The sequence below is a fragment of the Staurois parvus genome, unplaced genomic scaffold, assembly GCF_062004578.1.
Source record: "Staurois parvus isolate SC_StPar_1 unplaced genomic scaffold, SC_StPar_1.0 ptg000839l, whole genome shotgun sequence".
NCBI lineage: Eukaryota > Metazoa > Chordata > Amphibia > Anura > Ranidae > Staurois > Staurois parvus.
In genome coordinates this window covers 2,654,585-2,678,372 of record NW_028318635.1, presented here as the reverse complement: position 1 = coordinate 2,678,372, position 23,788 = coordinate 2,654,585, and the positions used below count along the sequence as shown (strand labels likewise).

Here is a 23,788-nt window from a genome sequence, read left to right as displayed (position 1 = left end):
GAAGGACCCTCTGAGCCATCCCTGTATGCTGTGAGAGGCCAGTGTTTGGTGTTCTGGAGTTTTCCCTGTATGCTGTAAGAAGCTATTGGGAATTCCTTTCCCACTTCCACCGCGAAGGAGTTGGATATGATTTTATGTGCAATATGTATGGGCTTCTGGTGACTGCATTCAGACAGAATTGCCTTACCACGGAGTCACCTGCACAGAGTTGTTTTGGACATTATTAATTTTCTTGCAACACATACTGGATTATTCACGATTGTCACTTTTATGTATATATTTTTAATCACCACTCTCGCTAATGCTTGGCAAGACACTTTATTGCATACTGTTCACATTAGCGCTTAGCCATATGCGCTTCACTTCTGTTCTAGTCACTTTATTTGCTCATTGCTTCACAATATAGTGCTACATTTTACTATTGAGTCTTAGCTATCCCACTTTCAGGATCTCTCATTAGATCTTACTAAGCTATCCCTTCTGTATCACATTAAATTATTGACTGTGTGCTTTTCTGCTCATTTTTTTTTCCCAGACCTTGAGCTAAGTCAGGGGTGCTCAACCCGTTGCCTGAAACCAGGGAAATGCAGTCTCATGCTCTAGGATGGCTGGTCGGCAAGCCTAGATCAGGATCAATGGGTTGCCGAACCACCATCCCAGAGCATTAGAGTGCATGGAGCCAGCGCTGGCAGCATAGAAAGCAGGCGGCTGTAGAAGGAATAGGAGTTGCGTAAGCAAATGCTTCCTCTGTAGCCCTAGCTCCTGTCCCAGGTGGAGGTACAGCAAGTCCACTTCACCTGGAACTTTCTAGGAGGCTGGAAAATAAAGCAAGCAGAAGCTGGAAGAGGAAAAGGTTATTATACTAAACATACACTGCATTTTTGCAATGGGAATATTAAGTTATTTAAAAAAAAAAAAGGGTTATAAGGCACACAGATCTGCAGGTGCAGCACATTGCACCTGAATGACAGTGTGGACAAACCGCAGCACATCAGTGGGCAAGCAGCCTTCTAGGGGACTTAGAACAGGAAGTCTTGTTTATGTTTGGGCTTAGGGGGTAAAACCCCAGACTTCATTGTGACCCATGACTGGTTACCAAGTCGCTTAGGTAGCCCTAACTCCTCAAAAGGTCAAACAGCTCTAAGTTCTTCCATATCTGCTCTTTTACCCAGATCGATTGTAAGCTCATTCACCATCTGTATCTCTCCCTTGCACCCTCATAGATTTAAAGCTCTTCTCCCTTCTCTATCCACTCAAACTATACTAGATGGTCAGTAATTTCACCTTCTATATCTCTGTTCTATAAAGAGAGTAGCAATTCTTCCACCCTCTGCATCCTACAGAACTTACAGGATAAAGTCACCTTTTATAAGTTTTCTAAAAAGATAATAAATGCACATCTTTTTGCAGTAAAAAAAATGTGCATTTTATTATTTATTTATTTTTTTACACTACAGCCTGTAAAGTATTACACCCACAACCATAGTGTAGGTGCAATGCCAGGATCCTACAGACTCTCAGTACATTGTATGCCCATACCTCATACAGGCACATTTACTGAATTGCAAGAAGAAACAATGTACTACAAAAGTGCTCTGCAGTACCTTCACAGTTCACTGAAATCTTAACAGACAGTGGCCAATGGTACTTGTAGTTCATTCAAAGTAACTTTAAAATTAATGACACAGACATGTGGGCAGAGTCCTGCATGGCCACACTGTTTTTAACCGCTTGCCCTCTAGAAGCCATTTTTGTGATATGGTGCTGCGTTACTTTAAACTGACAATTGCGTGGTCATACAAGGCTGCACCCAAATTAAATTTGAACAAAAAAAAAGTCCAACACTTGAGAAAAAAAAATATCTTTGACTTTTTACTATTAAAAAAAATTAAAAAAAAAAATTGATAAATCAAATTGTCATAAATTTGGCCAAAATGTATTCTGCTATATGCCTTTGATAAAAGAAAAACCCCAATACATGTAAATTGGTTTACATGAAAGTTATATCATTTACAAACGGTGGTATACATGGGATTTTTTTTTTACTAGTAATGGCAGTGATCAGCAACTTATAGCCAGACTGCGGCAGGCATTCTGACACTGGGGGAGAACGGACTTGGTGTCACCGACATCCCCAGTGACACCAATACAATGATCAGTGCTACTAAAAAGCACTGCTACTGTACTAATGGCACTGGGCAGGAAGGGATTAACAAGTGGGGGCGATCAAATTGTTAACTGTGTGCTGTTTCACTGTAAGCACACAGCTATGCAGAGCCATACAAAGCAGTATGCAGGAGCCGACAAGGGAGAGCACTGTATTGTTTACATAGTTCTCTCCCTCTGTGGGTAATGCTTGGCGATCACCGGGTGTTGGTGAGTAATCACAGGCCGGGATCCGGTGATTGCCAGCCGAGGCCACAAATGGGGCGTGTGCACCCCTACCCGGAAATGCAAAATCACAGACACACGCCCGTGATTTTGTGTACCCCTGCCGCCCTATATCAATATATCTGCTCGAGGACAGCAGGAAAGCGGTTAAAAAAAAAAAAAAAAATCAAATTGCGTAATAAATTTAGCCCAAAACGTATTCTGCTACAGGTCTTTGCTAAAAGAAAGAAAAAAAAAATCCAAAAAAGTCTAAATTAAAGATGGCAACATAAAATTAATGCAATAAATGAGTTTTTGATAAAACACATTAATATCTGGTTCGAGGGATGTAGTAGCAAGGCATCAGATATTTTGATTCTAATTTTCCCTTCATCCTTGCAAACAGTGTTTCAAATAGAGGGGTTGCCAAAAGCGGAGAATGGATAGATTTTGTTTTTCCTTTGAGAACACAAAATTTGCAAAAGTCCAGTAAAAAGACTAACATATGTTCACCAAGTGTAAAAGGTATTTAAAAAAAAAAACAAGTTTATGATTTTGCCTTGAGCTGCATTCATAGACATCATGGGCCACAGGTTGCACACCCATGTACTATATTAAAAAAAAAAAGCACAACTGCCTACACCTTTTACCAAATCACAGAGCATACTGAATAGGACATAATGGAATTTCACTTCAGTGCATCATTGCACAACGAGCAAAGCACAAATTGCACAGCTGTGAACAGGAGAATCTTTATTAATAGAGCTCATGGTTATGTGCCTGCACACATTCAAGAGGAGAGTACTGGCAGCCATAAAAGAAACAAGCTAGAGCTTACTTCTGTAGAGCGGATATTGTTTTGCCAATTACCTCATAATCTGTTTACAAATGCTGTAGACGAATTGCCTCAAAGCCTCCCTAATGTATTTTGTGTTTATTTTTATGAAATATCTTTTCCAGAAGTGGTCAGGCTGGACACAAGCAGGGCCTCTGTCACATCAGTTCTGATGCATAAAGCATCACTGACATGAGACCAGCACCATCCACAATCATTACACTGGCTGAAGGGCACCATGACATTCTGCACTCACAGTATGTTCTCAGTCTTCTGTGTTGAGCAACATACACTGAGGACAGCAAGTAGCAGAAAGGAACTACTGCAGCAAACAGCACCAATGGAGGGGAGGGGTGTGTGCATGTGTGTGGTTTAATTTACTTCTCTCCACAACATGGAGAAAGCAGCACGCTACAGCTCATGGATCTAGTTTAACAGAAATGACAAAGGATTTTCTGACCATATTAACAGATATTTGTATGTCAAGAACATTTTACCAAAAGAGGAAACCTACTCTAGACACCACCTCCAAGGTTGGATCTTTTTACATTTTTCATTTAATCCGTCAAGCCTGCCAGGGAAGGAAGCACCCCTAAAACAAATGCCTGGCTACTGCTACTCACAGAACATGGTAAAGTTTACACAGGTCCAGTGTGCAGACCACTTGCTACAAGCAAGCTCTAGGATGGCACACACTGCTTCATTAGGACAAGATATCATCTGACCCCAGTCAGTTGGAGACATTTGCAAAAGCTAGTTTCCTTCCTTTGCAAATCCAGCAGTAGAGGTGGTCCTAGGACATGCTACTTTACATTACCAAGGACAATTGTATACAGCTTAATACACAAACAAAATGTAAATAAAGACCTACAACCATACAGCAGAACAAAGACTTGTGTTTACAACAGCTAGCAACCCAAACTATGGTATATTTCTGTCCACAGTACTAATCACAAATATGCTGCATACCTGTACACAGTGACGCTCACAATTATACATCAACATTTTCCCACATGCCCAACTCATGCTCAAAAAAAATATCCATGCATGTTCAGACAAGCATTTATATGAGATAACAGGTGCATAACATTTTGTAATCAAGTAATAGTAGCAGAAATGCCACAACTGTGGCTGCCAGACACTGTAAATACAAACACTTTGTCCGTATGGCCATACACCTGCGACTACATTTACGAGCTTTTTTTACAGCTTCATGCCCAAGAACAGTGCTTTTATAGGTAGTTGGCTTTAAGCCTGTAGCAGCATCTTTTTTAGAAGACACTCTGCAATTAGCATCTTCCATTTATCTGCTGCACATCTCTCTTGCATTGAGAATTTAACAACACAATCCAAGCTATTGTAATTGTAGACCAACCAATGCAGGAGTAGTGAACCACACGTTATGAAAGCTTTGTTTAAAAAAAAAAAATAAAAAAAAAAAAAACCCCACACAAGTAACTTTTATCCAAAATATTTATTTTATCTTGACACTTTCAGATCAACCAGTCATCCTAAAAGAGAAGGGAAATCAAGTTCAAATGATATATTACTTAGAGTATTTTAGTTTTAATAGTTTTTCCCTAGAAATTTGGTGCTTGTGTAATGTTCTACTCTAGGTGCAAACATGGATTATAATAATTATCTGGCACAGTTAAGTGTGAACCTGTGAGTACAAACAGAGCTGCCATTACTGACTATTTGAAACAGACCTAAAATGCTACTGACATTGATAGTGTATTCAGAAATTCAAGTCACCGACTTTGAACAATTTTTTTGCAAGCAGGATTTTGTTTGACTTTCCACATACGCATGCTTGTTCTGGGTCAGTGTCTTAGAAAGTATTGAAGCCAAAGACAGCCAGGCAACTGTCAGTTTCAACAGGTCAGTCTGTATTTCATAAGTATATAGAACAACCTATCTCCTCTGTAATAGACCATGGTACACACACAGGGTGCCCATAGTATCCTGTAGAGGATTTCAATTTTGGTCACAGCGTAAGAACAGATGGTTTGCAGCCAAAAAAGCTCTCTTTGAAGTGACCATAATACTATAAGATCTCAGCAGTTTAATTAATAAATACCTTTTTGAAACTTCCATTCATTCTAGAGGGAAAAAAAAGGGTTTACAATTAATAAAGAAAACCCACAAAAACAAATTACATTTTATACAGTTACATAGTATTGTCCTGCAGAAGGTCTGATGTTGTATATACAGCATCCACAAAGACCTGCTGAAGTCTTACTCTTTGGTCATGTCCACAGCAAACTAGAAACAGAAGTGCTAGCAGCTTTGGTAAATGACCACCATGTACATGACAAAAAAACAACAAAAATAAGCAAGTGCCAATACAGTTCATCTGAGAAAAACAAACATTCTTGAAAGGGATTAAAACACCAGCCAGTCCCTAACCTCTGATTGAAAAGAGCTAATCACACAAGTCCACCATTTCACACTCCTTTAACATGCTCAAACAGCTAACAAAACTGCATACCTACGCAACATGTTTTTAAACGTTAAAATAAGGTTACGTTCACACTGAAAAAACATGCATTTTTGCAACGTTTGCGATATAAAATATATATATATATATATATATATATATATATATATATATATATATATATATATATATATATATATATATATATTTTTTTTTTTTTTTTAAAAAGGACAAGCGACAAAAAAACAGAAGTGCATTTTTGCTGCCTTTCCCATTGATTTCAATGGGGAGGACTTCGAAAAACACACCAGTCCTGCAACATATCAGTGTTAAGAGTTCCATAGGAATACATGGTCAAACCTACTGTGTTTTTAAACGCTACAAAGAAAAAAAAAAAAAATAAAAAAAAAAAAAAAAATGGATGAGTGGGAAAGCAGCCTTACAATATGGGCGCTGTTATACAGGAGGCCCGAGACAGACCCCTGTGCCAGAGCATTTCTTTACCAGATTAATGTTCTTACAACTACCCCCATTGAAAGATTTCCCCTCTATTACTGTTCTGGAGACAACCCAAAATGTGGGATTTTTACATTCACTTTCAATTATAAATGGTAAAAGATGACAGGAGGGTGAATCTTACTAATGGAAGCACAGACAAAACCCCAAAAACCTAAGAGGTGTTCCAATCCCTCTCTACTATGCTTCCTTATACTTTAAGAATGACAGCAGGGAGCAATTCTACCTGGCCATGTCCACAGGACATGTGCAGGTGAGTAATCAATGCTTTACAGTGCAGTAAACGGAGGGTGCCCAACCCTACCCACGTGCCATCCTTTCAGCTATCTGCCTCTTTCTTGCCAGAGAGGTATAGAGACAACCTTTCCCTTAAACAGAAAACACAAAATGACCCAAACTATGGGCTACAGTCTACCTTGTTAAAAATTCAACATGATGTGGCTGTTACCTTATAAAATTAGCATCATTTTTGCACCTGCAAGAGAAAAAACATAGCATAAGCTACAATTTTTTTTATATTTTTTTTAAGGAGTGGGAAAACCCAGTTGTGTCAGCATAAAAACCAGGTCTGCAAACATATAGGGCTTGAAAACCAACGATGCCACTTGCTGACTTTTTTATTGCACTGGTTATTGAACACACAATAGTAAACAGCTATTGAGTGCAGATACCATACAGTGCGCTAGCAATAACATTTGCCACTTACCTCTTAGAAGCCGAATCCTGGTTTAAAGAAATCTAAGGACAGAGTTAAAAGATCAAAAATCAGTCAAGACATATTGCCCGGAAATAACTGATCTACACAATCATTGAAACACTTTATTGCAATCTTTTTTCCAACAAGTATATCAGGTGAAAGCGAATAGTTTTTCTAGGATGCATTTATCACCATTAGCCCAAATGACTACAACAGTCAGTGCTGAGATTGGGGATTTTCAGTTCTTATCAGATATATAGACGTTTAGTTCACTCCTCAGTCACTCAGCAGTTGAACAAAAGAAAAATCATCACTTGAACTGAAATGCAGGGGGAACAGCCAAGAAGCTAAAGCAGTATATAAAAGCACAAGCATATATAACAGCAATATGTCACTAATTGCTCCTTTGAGCAGATATATGTGCACAAGCACCACAGACAATGTAATAATTGCTCATTTTAGCACACGGAGGATCAAATTTACCTGTGTTGATGGCTGTTCATTGTTGCAAAAAGGAGATGTCAGCTTTAAGACATGTTTTGACCAACTTCCATCTAAAAATAAAACAATCTGCTAAGTTACAGGTAACAAAAGTAAAACAAAAAACAGCATTTTATTGTGCTTTGTTATGCAGTTCTAACCCACTAAACACAAGGTTTTAGGAGGTAAAGCAACTACAAATTTTTTTATCTATGAGGCGTTTCCAACGATATGACCTTACATCAAAGCACCATCGGGATAGACCTCAAAGCCAGAGTGTAATATATTTTATAGCGGGCATCAAAAAGGTAAAAATGTATATGAACTAACAAGAGTGTTTGGGGGTCCCCATCATTTTTTCTAAGGTAATGATCTAGTTACAATTATAACTGCATCAATTTAAACAAACTATTTGTCGATTTCTGTTGAGACCTTCATTGTGTAAAATGTGGACAATGTATAAAAAGTTTAACCAAAAAAAGGACAGAAAAAATTGATTTTAGATTTGGATATGGTGGTGAGGGGTTAGAACCACTGTCATGTTTTATTGACATCCATGTCCCAATCTCTCTCAACTGTGCTGACCAATTTCACTGGGAATGAAAGCGAGGGTAATATTCAGCATTTTGTGTTGTCAACAGAACTGGAATAGAGGGGAAAACACTTGTTCCAGTGGCATGTCTAAAAGGGGATTTCTTCACATTGGGAAGATAACCTCACTTTCTGTTGAGTCAAGAGGACACGAAGTGATGAGAGATCTGGGGGGGGGGGGGGGGGGGAGAACCCCAAAGACACATGACTCCAGCTTCTTTTGATTACATTAGGTGTTGGATCCATAATGGCCCGAGGACAATTTCACACCCAAAAAGGTAATAGAAATGGCCACTATAAGACCAAGTGGAGGATGGGATTAGTGTACAAGTGGGACTTCACAAATATAGTTTGAAGCATAAAAAAAAAAAAAAAAAAAAGCACCAGATGAACCATTACCTTTGCAGAGGTCTGCAGATTGGTGCTTTGGATACTTTTCTGGAAGCAAATAAAAAGTAGTGTTAAACTTTTATGAATAATTCTTCAGAGAGACAGTTCATTACCATGGAAGCTGTTCAGAAAAGCTATCGTCTCTCATATTTTCAGAGCAGTTGAACATTGCAAATCATCAGTTCAGCCATGTGACATTTTAACAAGTCCCCTCTGCCCATAACAAATCTTATAGAAATTAAAAACAAAACAAAAAAAACAAAAAACACTTACCTCAAGTCACATAAACCTGATCCTGCAAGAAAACCAGAGCAAATCAGTGATTCAATACTACAGTGCCAACATGTAGATGTCCCTTCCTGTAAGTAACACAACTCATACAAAATCAACCAAGTTGTGGGTTGCAAAAGAAGGTTTCATTTTCAGCACTTACATCAGTCTGTATCTATAGGTAGGACAGACACACATAGTAAGTGCTATAATGTCCTGGCAAAACATTGTTACTTACCTGCATTATGGTCAATGATCCATATGGAAGAGATTAACGTAATAGATCATCTTAGATGGGCACACCTGGAGAACAAGCAAGCATATTAGGCAACCTTCTAGAAAAAACAATATATCTTATAAAATCATTAGCAAAAACATTCTGGAAGTGGCATTACTGTACCTTATAAAAGCATTAATACAATATTTTGAAACAGTTATGTTATAAAGAAATTAGGAATATAACAGGTCTCATTGTCATCACTGCAATATATTCTACATGATGGAAGCAAAACCTGTGCATTGATGTGGCCTTGTTGCATAAAAGAGACACACTAATTGAGCACTGCGCTCTGTAAAGTTAACAAGGCAAATGACACCAAAAACTAGAATACTGAGGGGAGTATCAGATTTCAGTTGTACGCAAGTCACATGGCACAGCCATGCAAGTATAAACATACTGTACAAGAAATGCTTGTTTAAGCGTATGTTACCCAAACATTTATATTCCTGAGGTGTCTGTTGTACAATGTAAGTGTGTTAAAAGTATCCTGTTCTGTTTGTATTGCTTCCTTTGTGTGAAATACCTGGTGATCCTGCCAGTCTCTATGTTTTCTTATTTCAAACTGACCACACTAGACATGAGAACATCTATCCCTGTGTGGACAGTGTTCTGCTGTGCAACTTTAAATTTACAAACTGTAATATGACAACCGACCTAAACTAGCAAATCTGTATCCAATCAGGCAGGACCTTGCACTACCTTGTTGTAGGACAGTGGTCGGCAAGCCGCAGCTCTTTACACACTTTAATGCGGCTCTTCTGTGTGCCAGGCGCCCGCTCCCCTCCCTCGTCTCGGGCGGCCTCCCCAAAAGTCAGGACTCTGCAGCTAGCCCAGCAATGGGCAAACTACGGCCCGGCGGACCTTTTAATCCGGCCCGCGGAGCGTGATCCAAAAAAAAACAGCCAGGGCAGCGCACTCAAATGCAATGATTGGCCAGTCTCGCTGCCACTCACATCCTGATAGCCAGTGATTGGCTGTCAGGATGTGTGTAGGCAGGGCAGCGTGACGAACGTGAGAGGAGCTAGGCTCCTCTCACAGTCCGCCCTGAAGACCGGAACGGCGCGGGAACACGGCGAGAAGAACGCGCAGAGCAAAGGTAAGTGAATTGACACAGGGGGGACTTGGCTTACTACTTGCTACTTACTTACTACTACTATATGAGGGATGAATTACTATAGGGGGGATGAATTACTATAGGGGGGATGAATTACTATAAAAACTTATTGAAACTAAAAACAGTGTACCATCCTATGTATTTTCAGTTTTAAAAATGTGGCTCTCAAAATAAATTTCAATCGTGGTTTTGGCGAGATTTGGCTCAGTTGAAAAAAAAAGGTTGCCCACCACTGTTGTAGGAGATCATACAATCCAAGTATAACATGTATGGTAAGCTTAAAGCGTATGGATATAACCTTTGCACACTGCCTTATAGCAACTAGATTTTAGTGCAGGTTTAAATTTGTTCTGGAGAAAAGAGTTACATTACACGCTACTTCAATTTTGTTACGCAACAAAATGTTTAAACCACTAAAACGGCACTCCCAACTCTTGTGCTACTGCATATCAACTGTATTAGAGAGCTTCACATTTTAAATGACATTTTAAAACAAATCTTACAAAAAAAAAAAAAAGCCAGATAACCATTTTGATCTTTAAAAATGATTATATAAAAGTCCTGTCACCTGCATCCTTTTTGAACAATGGCAGCATTAAACCCAACTTGGGCTGTGAAGTGCCATGCTGCACACGGCTTCGTTTCTACAGCAACACAAGGGCTTAGTCACCGCTTTCTGTGATGCAGATGACCTGTGGATTAAATGGGTTCTGGCTGAGCAATTTCATCGAGATATAGGCTGCCAACTAAGCAGAAGGAGCTTTACCAAGAAAGATCTCAGGCTGGTCATTAAGGAAAAACAAAATCTCAGTCTTATTAGTAATCTGCTATGATATGACGAAACTATCGAGAAAATATTGCAATCATGCATTAGTCAAAATCTGATCAGTCTACCTTGCCTTAGCAGGTAAAATGATCCAAAGCCATGCCGAATCTAACATGTACATAGTTGGTAAGGCTGAATAAAGACACCAGTCCATCCAGTTAGGAGGGTTTTGAAACTAATACTTCCTGCTGACACCACTGATTGTGGAAGTGAATTCCACACCCTTACCAACCCTGACAGTGAAAACCCGCCTACACAGTACTCTCTCAAGCGTCTTTTCTCCACAGAGGATAAGTTTAATATCTGTAGACATTCCTCGTAGCCTGAGGCCCTTCAGTTTCCATACTAACTTTTTTGCCCTTCTCTAGAAGTGGCAAGAACTTTGAGCCACAGTGCGTGTGATCCAACTTCCCACCATGCATAGGGACATATCAAGAAATCTTCCTGAATGCTTAGGGGTGGGATAATTATAATAGGTAGTCCCAGGATATGCATTTTAAACTATAAAGATACAGCAATCCAGTTTGTTCTTAAAAAGCTATTTTAAATCAGTGCATTACAGGGTACTGTTATATATTCAGATTTACTCCATTTGTGTTCCTAAGGCTTTCAATGTAAGTGTGCTGGGACCCAGCATTCTGCAGATTCTACACAGTACAAGTTCACCTCACACTAACCAAAATGCATGGTGTGACCTATGGTTTCTCTACCAGATAAGGTTTTTTTTTTTTAAAATTTAAACTGACAGCACGTCAGTTTTTTGGTTTTTTTTTTAAAGCGAAGCTCCACGCAAAGGTGGAAGCTCAGCTTGTTTGCCTCCTCTCCCCCCCCCCCCCACTACCATATTTGGCACCTTTTGGGGGGGGGGTAGAGGGGGGGAGCAGATACCTGCTCCCACCTCCGGCTCAGTTCACTGCGGCAAAGTTTGGCCCCCTCCATACTCCCGCAATCCAGTCTCCTGGGCACTTTCACAGGTCTCAGAAGACTGCCGGACCAATCTAGATGCGCTGCACGACTCGCGCACGCGCAGTGGGCACCAGGCTGTGAAGCCACAAGTTGTCAGCCGGGTGCCCACACTAGAGATGCTGGCACTGTGGAGAGAAAGGACAATGCAGGTGAGTACAGTACTGGACCCTGGGACAGGCAGGTGTGTGTTTATTAACAGTCAACAGCTAATTTTTGCAGCTACTGACTTAACACAAAAACGACTGGAACTCCGCTTTAAGGACCAGACAAAAGCTATGGGCTGCACTCAATCTTACGTACAAGTTAACATTTCCTCTTCTCCCGGGGTAGCAGTGGATTGCACAATTGCTTGACAATGATCCATCTGTAAGGCAAGAAACTACGTTAGCTCTGTAAAAATAAATGCAACTTGACATACAAACTTTGTATCAGCATAAAAACCAGGTGTTCAAACACAAAAGGCTTGAAACCAACGATGCCACTTACTGATTTAATCTTGCACTGATTAATGAACACCACAATAGGATAAAACCATTGAGTGCAGATACCATACAGTGCGGGAAAGAAGACTCACAAAAGGTGAGGTACAGTTTTTAAGCTGATAGAGTGAATGGGTGCCAATTACAGTAGGACACATTTTTTACACATTTTAACAAATTTCCATGTTAGCCAACCCCACCCAAACAGAAATCATGCACTTCCGTGCTCCAGTTTAGGCAATACTGCAGTCACACAACAGTTAACCATAGAAACATTAGGGATATTTTACATGACCAATGGTCATATTGGAAATCACTTTCTCCCCAAAGACTTAAAGAACTTGACAGTGCATTGGAAAGGTAACTTACTGAATCTCACTGTTCAGAAGCACTGACACAGCAGCAGTGTAGTGCCCCCTCCCCTAACTTCTCCATCAAGACCAATAATACAACCATCAGTCCCTCCCTCTTGCCAGGGTACTAGGTGTGATCCTAGACTCCAATCTGTCCTTTCAGCCCCAAATCCAATCACTGTCCATATCTTGTAGACTTCACCTCTGCAACATCTCCAAGATACGCCCGTTCCTAACCTCTGAAACTATTAAGCAACTTATTCACTCCCTTGTTATCTCTCGCCTTCACTACTGTAACTCCCTCCTCATTGGCCTATCTAATCGCAGGCTATCCCCTCTTCAGTCTATCATGAATGCTGCTGCCAAACTCATCCACCTTGCTAACCGTTCCGTATCTGACACCCCTCTCTGCCAATCCCTCCACTGGCTTCCCATTGCCCAACAGATAAAATTCAAAACATTAATAACATATAAAGCCATTTATAACTCTGCCCCAAATTACATCACCGATCTTGTCTCCAAATATCACCCAAACTGTCCTCTCCGCTCCTCCCATGACCTCCTGCTCTCTAGCTCCCTTGTCTCTGCCTCCCATGCTAGTCTCCAGGACTTCTCCAGCTTCCCCCATCCTCGAACTTTCTACCCCAATTTATCAGACTATCTCCTACTCTGTCCACTTTTAGGCAATCTCTGAAAACCTATCTCTTCAGGGAAGCCTATCCTGCACTCAGCTAATAACAGAATCTTCTACTCCTCCTATCAGTTCATCCCCCACAGTTATTACCTTTTGTACCACTAGCCCCTCCCTCCTAGATTGTAAGCTCCAAGGAGCAGGGCCCTCCTAACCCTCTTGTATTGAACTGTATTGTTGCTGTATTGTCTCCTGTGATATTATAAAGTGCTGAGCAAACTGTTGGCGCTATATAAATCCTGTATAATAATAATAAGCGAACAATTTAATGCGGCACAAGATTCTACTATTCTTGAAGTTGTAGGACTACCAGTTTTTTCAGATCACCTGTGCCAAGTACTGTACCGAAACCCAAAATGGCATAACTTCAGAGACTTAAAGTTTTAAGTTACCTGGTAAGATTTTACTGATGTAAGAGCAGACGCCGACTCCCGTGGACATTTAGCTCAACTTCTGTCTGAGGGAATAAAATCTGATCAGGACAGGTGACAGGAAGCAGAAGGGCACTAAAACAGAGTGTGGTTACAAATTGTCATGCAGTCATATATCCTACTAAACACAAGGTTACAGCAAGCAAAGTTAACTGCAATGTTAATCTATGAGGCGTTTCCAACGATATGTACTTACAGCAAAGTTCCATCGGGATAGACCTCAAAACAAAGCTAAAAAAAGCATTTACCAAAACAATGAACACAATTAAGCAATATAAAAAAAAAACAAACTAAAACGCCTTTTAGACAAATAATGTATATTTATTACTACCTTCCAGTAACAAATGGAATTTTTACATTACTTTCCATTTTACCTTTCTTGGCTTGTTACTCATTTACTCCTTACCTTACCGCCCCCCTTACCCTAGGCTCACATCTAAGTGTTTTCTGCAGCATTTTGCAGAAGCGCAGTACAGTCCATTTAACATGATTTCCTATGGGATATGTTCCCCTCTGTGTTTTCTGGAAAGGGTCAGGAACTTTTTTGAATGCAAAAAGTTGTTTTTATTTCTATAGACTTCAATGGAAATGCTGCAAAAAGCATGTAGTGCATTTTTGCTGCGTTTTGAGTTTTAAATCTGCCTAGCAACAGGAAAAATAAAAATGGAACCCCCCCCACCAAAAACGCAATGCAGAAAAGGCTCAAACGCAGCCTGCGTAGGTGTGAACCTAGCCTTATTCATCCAATAACTGTAGCAACATTCACACTAGTAATGCATACGGTTTTCAAGCTGCAGCGTATTTGGTTTGAATGCTTCGAATATACTATAATAACCATTAAAAATGACAATTATTTCATCTTAGGAGGATCACTTACCTTGTGAGTCACATGAGGCACTACAGGAGCAAATCCTACAAGAGGTAATAAAAATCAGTCAGTAACATGCCTGTGTCCCCTTCTCCACAGGCAGCAAAGCTGTAATTTTCACACTAGCGCACACGGCTGCATCCCCTTCCACATCCATACACAGGCAGCTGTGCTCCCCTCCACACTGGCAGCACACGGCTGTGTACCCTGCCACACATGGTCAAGCACACGGCTGCAAACCCTGCCACATACATACACAGGCAGCTGTGCTCCGGTCCACACTGGCAGCACACGGCTGCAAACCCTGCCACACACACACACAGCTGCGAACCCTGCCACATCCATACACAGGCAGCTGTGCTCCAATCCACACTGGCAGCACACGGCTGCGGCCCCTGCCACACACATGGCTGTGAACCCTGCCACATCCATACACAGGCAGCTGTGCTCCCATCCACACTGGCAGCACACGGCTGTGTCCCCTTCCATATTCACACAGGCAACTGTGTCCCCCTCCACACCCATACGGACAGCACTCGGCTGCATCCCTTTCAACACACACCGGAGCACACGATCAGTACACGCCGGCATCCCTTCACACGCAGGAGCACACGGTCAGTACACGCCAGCATCCCCTTCCACGCACACGGTCAGTACACGCCTGCATCCCCTTCCACGCACACGGTCAGTACACGCCTGCATCCCCTTCCACGCACACAGGAGGACATGGTCAGTACACGCCTGCATCCCCTTCCACGCACAAAGGAGCACATGGTCAGTACACGCCTGCATGCCCTTCCACACACAGTCAGTACACGCCTGCATGCCCTTCCACACACAGTCAGTACACGCCTGCATGCCCTTCCACACACAGTCAGTACACGCCTGCATGCCCTTCCACACACAGTCAGTACACGCCTGCATGCCCTTCCACACACAGTCAGTACACGCCTGCATGCCCTTCCACACACAGTCAGTACACGCCTGCATGCCCTTCCACACACACAGGAGCACATGGTCAGTACACGCCTGCATCCCCTTCCGCGCACACAGGAGCACATGGTCAGTACATGCCTGCATCCCCTTCCGCGCACAAAGGAGCACATGGTCAGTACACGCCTGCATCCCCTTCCACACACAGTCAGTACACGCCTGCATGCCCTTCCACACACACAGGAGCACATGGTCAGTACACGCCTGCATCCCCTTCCGCGCACACAGGAGCACATGGTCAGTACACGCCTGCATCCCCTTCCGCGCACAAAGGAGCACACGGTCAGTACACGCCTGCATCCCCTTCCACGCACACAGGAGCACACGGTCAGTACACGCCTGCATCCCCTTCCGCGCACACAGGAGCACACGGTCAGTACACGCCTGCATCCCCTTCCGCGCACACACGGTCAGTACACGCCTGCATCCCCTTCCACACAGGCAGCACAGTTGTACTTCTACACGAGTACACGCCTGCATCCCCTTCCACACACACACCCAGCACACGCCTGCATCCCCTTCCACACACACACCCAGCACACGCCTGCATCCCCTTCCACACACAGTCAGTACACGCCTGCATGCCCTTCCACGCACACAGGAGCACACGGTCAGTACACGCCTGCATCCCCTTCCGCGCACACAGGAGCACACGGTCAGTACACGCCTGCATCCCCTTCCGCGCACACAGGAGCACACGGTCAGTACACGCCTGCATCCCCTTCCGCGCACAAAGGAGCACACGGTCAGTACACGCCTGCATCCCCTTCCGCGCACACAGGAGCACACGGTCAGTACACGCCTGCATCCCCTTCCGCGCACACAGGAGCACACGGTCAGTACACGCCTGCATCCCCTTCCGCGCACACAGGAGCACACGGTCAGTACACGCCTGCATCCCCTTCCGCGCACACAGGAGCACACGGTCAGTACACGCCTGCATCCCCTTCCGCGCACAAAGGAGCACACGGTCAGTACACGCCTGCATCCCCTTCCGCGCACACAGGAGCACACGGTCAGTACACGCCTGCATCCCCTTCCGCGCACACAGGAGCACACGGTCAGTACACGCCTGCATCCCCTTCCGCGCACAAAGGAGCACACGGTCAGTACACGCCTGCATCCCCTTCCGCGCACACAGGAGCACACGGTCAGTACACGCCTGCATCCCCTTCCACACAGGCAGCACAGTTGTACTTCTACACGAGTACACGCCTGCATCCCCTTCCACACACACACCCAGCACACGCCTGCATCCCCTTCCACACACACGCCTGCATCCCCTTCCACACACACGCCTGCATCCCCTTCCACACACACGCCTGCATCCCCTTCCACACACACGCCTGCATCCCCTTCCACACACACACCCAGCACACGCCTGCATCCCCTTCCACACACACACCCAGCACACGCCTGCATCCCCTTCCACACACACACCCAGCACACGCCTGCATCCCCTTCCACACACACACCCAGCACACGCCTGCATCCCCTTCCACACACACACACTCAGCACACGCCTGCATCCCCTTCCACACACACACACACTCAGTACACGCCTGCATCCCCTTCCACACACACTCAGTAAACGCCTGCATCCCCTTCCACACACACACTCAGTACACGCCTGCATCCCCTTCCACACACACTCAGTACACGCCTGCATCCCCTTCCACACAGGCAGCACAGTTGTACTTCTACACGAGTACATGCCTGTTTCCCCTTCCATGTACACATGTCCCTTTTACATGGGCAGCACACTCCTGTGTTCCCTCACACACCTGTCCCTTCCCATAAGTAACACAACTCACAGCAGTCAGTCAGTTGTGGGTTGCAAGAGAAGGGTTTAGTCTCAGCACTTCCATAAACCTGTACTGAAAAATCAGCCAGATAATAACAGGGCGTGCTAGAATGATGAGGTAATATCAGAGCTACTCACCACCATCATGATCCACACAGATGGCCAGAGGAGAGCTTACACCTGGGAACAAAGGACAGCCATGAGTGACGTGACAACATACCATCACTGATCCTCCCTCCGCACACCACATGCTCCTCTGCCATGCTGGACCTGCACCCTACTAAAATGGCTTCTGGACCGATCTGTAGCCTTGAAGCCACATGGTGCAGTGTGAGGTCACTTCCTCCTCACGACTTCCTGAATAATTAGGGCGTGTACTACAAAGGAGGCTTGTCTGTGCCCCCCCTCATTCCATCCTGCATACAGCTATTATTTAGGGGTTTATTCTGCTGCTTGTACAAGCTAGTGCTCTGTATGTGAGGTGCATCCTGTGACTTATAGTTCCAGTGCCACCACAGAACTACAACGAAAGTGTTAATATACCCTACTTCACTAGAACTGCTGCAAAATCTGCATAGAAAACAATCAGCTTCCAGTCTCTTCCAACAAAATCTATGCCCCTGATACACTGATCAAAGGAAAATGAAAGGAATGCTTTTTATTCAGAGTATAGCATCAAGTCAATAAAACTCCTGACTGTCCAGGAGCTCAGTGATGCCCTGGTCCAGATCTGGGAGGAAATACCCCAGGACACCATCCCTCATCTCATTAAGATCATGCCCCGATGTTGTCAGACATGCATACAAGCACGTGGCGGCCATGCAAACTACTGAGTACCATTTTGAGTTGTTGCAATAAAATTTCAGCAAAATGGACTAGACTGCTGCATCATTTTGTCACTTTGATTTTCGGGTGTCTTTGAATTCAGTCCTCTGTAGGTTGATAATTTTCATTTCCATCAAATGATGAGGCATCATTACATTCCTAACACATTACCCAGTACATATCAGTATAGATATCCAGCGTGATACTTTTCCCCATTGAGATCTGATGTGTTTTCAAAGTGTTCCTTTATTTTTTTGAGCAATGTATATCTGCCTCCAGGGTGGCTCTGCTGGTATGCAGGAGGTTCTGAGAGCTATCCTGACCTGCATGCTCCTGAACAGGACTATGGAGGTCTGAGAGGAGGGACGTTTTATACACACATTGTGCACAAGGACACAGGAGGCCCCCTGATGCTGGTAAGGCAGGAACACATTCACAGTTTGGGCTTGGCATGATTCAGGTGGCTCCTGATGCTAGTGAAGCAGATATACAGGGGCAGTTGGGTTGGACACAAGGACACAATGAGGCCCCTGACACTAATAAAGCAGACCATGCAGAATTGGGCTGGGCATGAGTAATCATGGATCATTTAGTCCCAATGGAGAATGGCATCTGACACCATTAGGCTACATGTGCACAGATGTAAATATCGCTGTATGGCATAAAACCCATGTAGTTCCAGCTCCCGGGATCCCCTGCAGGTTGCAGCTGATGTGTTTTTCCAGCGTGTTTCTGAACACAGGTTTTTGCCACATTTTGTTTTGGCTAATAGGATAGTATGATAGTTCTGTTCATGTTGTGTGACTTTGATGCAACTTTACACTTTCTGGCGCTCAAGCTTAGGGTTATGAGCTGGGGTTTGGCTTAAATGTTAAGAGTGGCCCTTAAAGTGTTACTAAACCCAGTACCCTGCATTTACTATATCTGGTCTCCCACAGTACACACTACATGGAAATGCAATTATTTTAGTAAATATAAACTGCTAAATACCTTTTCTCATTAGCAGTAGGAGCAGTCCTGTGACTTCTTTCAGTGTCCAGCTGAGCATTGCTTAAAGCTTGTAGGAAGAGCTTTCATTTTGTTCTAGGATACAGAACCCCTGATCTCTGGCTGGACAGTGCTGGTTAGCCCAGTACTGATCACATGCACTCTCTCAAAGAAAAAAACAAACCTCTCTAGCAATACACACCAAACTGAGTATGTGCAGAGTATCTCCACATTATATGCCTTATCAGGAGAAAAGAGGTGGACACTGGAAGAAGGGGAGGACCAGAGAATACATGATCAAACAGCGTTTTTACACAATGCAGAGGATTAACCCCTTAGGTTCCACAATAAGTATAACAAGCATGCTTTACTACATATACAAACTAATTTTAATGTTGTGGGTTTAGTAACACTTTAACCCTAACATTTAACTGTAGCCCTTTACCCTAACATTTAACCCTAGCCCTTAACCCTGCCATGTAACCTTAACCCTAACATTTAACCCTAACCTTAACCCTAACATTTAACCCTAGCCCTTTACCCTGGCATTTAACCTTAACCCTAACATTTAACCCTAACCTTAACCCTAACATTTAACCCTAGCCCTTTACCCTGGCATTTAACCTTAACCCTAACATTTAACCCTAACCTTAACCCTAACATTTAACCCTAGCCCTTTACCCTGGCATTTAACCTTAACCCGAACATTTAACCCTAGCCCTGAACCCTAACATTTGCCTTAACTCCAACATTTAACCCTAACCCTTTACCCCAACCTTTAACCCTAACATTTAACCCTAGCCCTTAACATTAAACCCTTAACCCTAACTTACATTTTACCCTAGCCCTTTAACCTAGCATTTAACCTTACACCCTATCCTTTAGCACTAAAAGTTAACCCTAGCCATTTACCCTAGCATTGAACCTTTACCCTAGTCCTTAAACCTAACATTTAACCCTAACCCTTAACCATGTCATTTAACCTTAACCTAACATTTAACCCCAAAATGTAACCTTAACCCCTGACCCTAACATTTAACCCTAGCATTTAACCTTAATCCTAACATGTATCCCAAGCTCTTAACCCTAATATTTAACCCTAGCCCTTAACCTTAAACCTAACCCTAACATTTAGCCCTGGCCCTTAACCCTAGCATTCAATCTTAACCCTAACATTTAACCTCAACCCTAACATTTATCCCTAGCCCTTAACCGTAATCCTAGCCCTTAACCCTAACATGCGACTTTGGACACACAAAAGTTCCTGCACTACTTTGATGCTACTTTAGTGCCAGAGAGTGTAAAGTCAGATCAAAGTCGTATTACATGAATGGAACTGTCATACTTTCTGATTAGCAAAAAAAGAAAAAAAAAAAAACACTTCAAAAACGTAATACTAGCGTTTTTGGTGCAGGTCCATTCAAGTCTATTACACACAAAACGCAATCTGCCGTGGGAAAAAAAGGCCCGGCCCTTTCCAAAACATGTACTGGCTCAAAATGCACAGATGCCAACTAGATCCATTGGAAACCATGTTAAATGGACAATAGTGCGTTTCTGCACCCTGAAAAATGCACTGAAATCTGAATGCTAGTGTGAACCTAGGGTAAATGGCGATGCTTGCAATTAAACATGCATGAACATATTTTACCAAACATGTCCATGTGCATGCATGTCTAATTGCAAGCACCAGCACTTACACAAAATAAAAACACAGCATAATTTGCACATGCACATGGGTGTAAATATTCTACTGATCTTATTATGCATGGTTTTTTTCTTGCACGTGCGTTCCTGCGAAATGATCAGTAAAAACCTGCATAAAAGTTTTTTTTTTCCACAATAAATTAATCTGGCATATGTGTATTAATATGTCCTTAGATGCATATTTTTAGATTTTGTGTTACAGATCTTAAAGCAGCACGTTTAGGTGCTTGTGTGAATGTCTCCAATGAAAATAATGCAGCTGCCTCCAGACTCGTAAATAAACACTGGTAAATGCATTTTTTTATGGCCATGTGAATGAAGCCTTATGTGGACAGAAATATGCCCCAGCTAGGGCTCTCATATGCTGTAAATACAGGCATATTTTATGTTGTGCAGTCAGATGCCTGTATTTATGCCCACACGTAGGGCAAATTTAGACTTGTGTCTTAATCTCTCTTGCTTCTGTGCTCAAGTCTACGGTCACATCAAGGCCTACTTTGAAATCGTGCGACTTACAGTGAAGTCGCACAATTTCAAAGTTGGGGGACTGCCAATTTCAGGTGCGATTTGCAAGACATCTGACACAGATGTCTATGCAAATCACACAAAAAGTAATGCATGTACTACTTTAGAAATCGGTGTGGCTCCGACCAAGTTGGAACCGCACCAATTTAACCTCTGTAATTGCAGACAATAGGGTGTGACTTGGTATACGATTTGCAAGTTGCATGACATTCAAATTGCATGACAAGTTTCACCCAGCGCAACCAGGGTGTTTCCATCACTTCCCCATTTACTTGAATATGTAACGTATGCCGCCTTGCTGCCCGCTGCTCGCTACATATCAGGTCAACTTTGCTGTGGTTGTGAAGCAAAGCATCGCGGCCGGAGCATGTAAACATCCCCATGTAATGCTACATATTCAAGTCAATAGGGAAGCACCACAAATGCTCTGCAACCACATGCAATGCAAGTGATTGCGGCACGGTTTTTGGCAAAAATGGGGTTAAAATAAACTATGAGGAGGCATTGCATTGCTTCTTCACTGCCTGTCAGTACCTCTGAACAAGAGTAGCAATCTGAACAAGGATTGGGTTTCAGAGGCGGCAAGGGAGGTTTAGACGCATGTCTAAATCTACCCTATGATGAAATCATGAGACATGTACAAGGAGGTATCAAAAAGTTTTGAGACTAGTTTTGTAACATGCCAGCAAATGGCAGCACAAGACTGCACACAGGCCAGGGAGCAACAACCTTCTTAGGTCAGTGTGCCAAAATACATTGTGTACAATGGGAGCTCTACAACTGGTGCTATCCTGATCACATGCGTTACTACATCTGCCAATTCATCATGGACAGCAGGTTAGAACAAAGAAAAAGGGAAAGATCAGTGAGCTTTAGAGACATTTTCCAACAGGCTGGAAAATATCTGTGTGCAGAGAGCAGGCGAACTTGACTTGTGCTTGTTATACCCTCCAATGGCCCTCTATACACATTACAATATGACTTTAGGATATTAATATAATCTAATTGTACAATCCACTTTAGAGATTTGCCAAACCTCTGTAATAGGAGGACACACCTGGATAACCTATTCTATTTGTATCCAATCAGACCTTGCACTGCATAGCTGGTGGTAGAGCTAAAGAGGATTGTACAATGTATGGCCAACTTTAGTTTTACTAAAACTATTTAATACAACGCCTTACCTAATCTATCTAATCAGCCTGTACTCAATCAGGCAGATCCTTTTATTACATGGTTGTTGGTGAATTTGTGCACACTGTAACATATGTGGTCAGGCTTAGGGTGACCATACATGCTACAATCACTGTACAATTTCCTTTACATTTACCAAAACTATGTAATATAGGGACAAATCAATTTCAATTGAATTGCACAGACTTATGTATTACATAGTTATTGGTAGATCTAAAGGAAATAGTACAATAAGGTTGTATAGTGTATGGCCAGGATTAGTGAAACCCTACACATTCTGACCCCTCTTGTCAATCATGGGTGATGGTCAAATTGGGCCTAGATATGGTTATTTATGGTCACCTTAGGCCCCAAGTTAGTATGCTTTGATAAACCACTTGCTGCCCAGCATTTATATATAGCCTGAGCACAAAGTGGCTATAACAGGTTCATAGCTGCAGAGCCGGCAATTGGCTTTCCTGTAAAAGTAATCCAAGCAACTTCACAGCTGCGTAAACACTTAGAAGGGCCCACCCCCTTCTCCCAGCATTACTGAGCCCAGGACCATGGTAAGCTGCCCTCAGAGGAGATGGAGGAACATCTGTTTCTGTGATGAATAAAGCTGGACGCAACAAGGATTTCATCACTTCTGGTTTCAGTGCGGTCATTCCTGCCTGGTACAATCAGGGAAGCAGATGATCAGACACAATAGCTGATATTGCCGAGTTTCCTCTTTCTCTGTACAAAAAGGAGGTGGTGGCAGTGTGAAGGGTTAATTGTGTAATTAACCTGACCCAGTAACAATTGCTCCCAGGCTGCCGGTACATAGATTGTGGTCCAATTAGCTGGAAAATCATTGTGCAGGGTGCAGCTCGGTGTGGCATTGTTACGCACGTGACACTGTGGTTTTAGATTGGCTAGTCCTTTGGTCACGAGTTTGGTGAGAAGGTCTGGGGTTTGACGCCACGCTCGTCACATATACAATCTTTGTTTTACATTTATACAAATGTAATACATGACAAAGCATTCAAGAACAGTATGGATTAGCAAATGCTGTCCATAATCAGAACCAAGAGTGTAAAGGAAGCGCTTACTGCTGTCCATATATTATACAATTCTCTAGTACAATTTTCCTTTAGATTTACCAAAACCATATAATATGAGGTCAGACCTTTTA

The 23,788-nt window shown here is 42.8% G+C and overlaps 1 long non-coding RNA gene and 6 other non-coding genes across 8 annotated transcripts; all 7 read right to left on the bottom strand.

Moving 5' to 3' along the window:
* Positions 1–3,108: 3,108 nt before the first annotated feature.
* LOC149443677 (uncharacterized) lies at positions 3,109–17,742 on the bottom strand. 2 transcript variants are annotated; one of them, XR_016306633.1, is made up of 12 exons: positions 17,615–17,742; positions 14,607–14,641; positions 13,691–13,755; positions 12,076–12,139; positions 8,828–8,892; positions 8,593–8,614; positions 8,329–8,367; positions 7,342–7,412; positions 6,868–6,899; positions 6,610–6,636; positions 5,286–5,307; positions 3,109–4,716 (listed from the first exon to the last, which is right to left on the bottom strand). It is a non-coding gene; the product is annotated as an uncharacterized LOC149443677 (long non-coding RNA). The 2 variants fall into 2 exon arrangements; XR_016306632.1 differs by having other exon boundaries at positions 17,533–17,721.
* On the bottom strand, positions 6,705–6,843 carry LOC149443683 (small nucleolar RNA SNORA8). Its single transcript, XR_016306637.1, has one exon. It is a non-coding gene; the product is annotated as a small nucleolar RNA SNORA8 (small nucleolar RNA).
* LOC149443682 (small nucleolar RNA SNORA18) lies at positions 7,480–7,608 on the bottom strand. The gene has a single exon (XR_016306635.1). It is a non-coding gene; the product is annotated as a small nucleolar RNA SNORA18 (small nucleolar RNA).
* Positions 8,668–8,797, bottom strand: LOC149443681 (small nucleolar RNA SNORA40). Its single transcript, XR_016306638.1, has one exon. It is a non-coding gene; the product is annotated as a small nucleolar RNA SNORA40 (small nucleolar RNA).
* On the bottom strand, positions 9,044–9,177 carry LOC149443680 (small nucleolar RNA SNORA1). Its single transcript, XR_016306639.1, has one exon. It is a non-coding gene; the product is annotated as a small nucleolar RNA SNORA1 (small nucleolar RNA).
* LOC149443679 (small nucleolar RNA SNORA8) lies at positions 12,197–12,334 on the bottom strand. The gene has a single exon (XR_016306636.1). It is a non-coding gene; the product is annotated as a small nucleolar RNA SNORA8 (small nucleolar RNA).
* LOC149443678 (small nucleolar RNA SNORA18) lies at positions 13,826–13,954 on the bottom strand. Its single transcript, XR_016306640.1, has one exon. It is a non-coding gene; the product is annotated as a small nucleolar RNA SNORA18 (small nucleolar RNA).
* Positions 17,743–23,788: the final 6,046 nt, after the last annotated feature.